Consider the following 1330-nt stretch of genomic DNA (forward strand, 5'->3'; position numbering starts at 1 on the left):
CACACTCACACACACACAGACACAGACACACACTCACTCTCACAGACACACACACACACACACACACACACTACAGATAGGAAGTCCGACCCATTTCCGCGAATCGGTTCTTTCGAACGGATCCTTTCAATGAAGCAGCGATTCGGTGATTCTTTTGCGTCCTTGCGTAACCCTCGACATCACAGCGCCGCATTTGACATGCTCTAAACGTCTTAAACAAGGTTATTTGAATTGTGAATTAACATCCAAAGATGTTATCGTATATTTTGAATCAAAAAAATGCATCTGTCAATTTTATGATGAATCTAATGATTTTATTTGGTAAATTTCATATCTATAAAAGTGAAAGAAATAGTTCTAAACCCTGTTTGAAGGTCTTTATGACTGATTTTCATTTGTATCATTTGAGTCTCTCCAATGTATTGATAGCAAAAAATGTAGAGATACCATTTTATTCATTAAAGAGTTGAAGTTACTTGAAAATTGAATGGGTATATGCTGTCTTTTTTTTCTTCTGTTCTTTAAGTATTATTATTGATTTTTATTTTTTATTTTTTCCCATGTAATGTAAACCCATTCCTTTAATTGTGTTATCTTGTTAAAGTTGTAAATGTTGCATGTTAGGTCTTTAATTTCTAATAAAAAAATAAAATAAAATAAAACGTCTTACAACAAATATGTAAGCACATGATTGATTTACTATGATAGTTTTTGTTAATGTTTTACATTTGATTTTATTCTTGTATTTTCTGATTTGTTTTCATTTCCGTTAAAGTTGTAGTCATTTTGTTGTTTTTGTCATTTTTATTAGTTTTTGTCTAAATTGTTTTTATTAAGTTTCAGTTTTAATTTATTTACTTTGAGTTATTTTGAAATGAAAATGAGCTGAGAAAAACTGAAATAAATTAAGAATTATTTAAGGATAATAATTTAAAAATAAAAAAATGCATTTTTATATATTTCAATGTATTTCAGTTGTTTATATGCTTTTTTTATAAACATATTTTTATGCTTTTAGGTTTAGTTTACACTAGTATCCCTGAAACATATGTATATTTTATGAATAATTATCATTATTGTTGTTGTTGTAATTTAATGGATTTTAGTAATACATAAAAAAGACATTATATTTTATGTAAACTATTGCAAAAATAAAAAGCAGCCCATTAGTTACCTTAATATTATAATTAGAAATTATACTAATTTAATATTAAGGTAATTTAATATTATTAAATTACATGAGGCATAACATTACATAAGTTATTATAATGATATTAATTTAATAATTATATATATATATATATATATATATATATGCACACTATTTGTG

The sequence above is a fragment of the Sinocyclocheilus anshuiensis genome, unplaced genomic scaffold (assembly GCF_001515605.1).
Source record: "Sinocyclocheilus anshuiensis isolate Anshui unplaced genomic scaffold, SAMN03320099.WGS_v1.1 scaffold244, whole genome shotgun sequence".
Lineage (NCBI taxonomy): Eukaryota > Metazoa > Chordata > Actinopteri > Cypriniformes > Cyprinidae > Sinocyclocheilus > Sinocyclocheilus anshuiensis.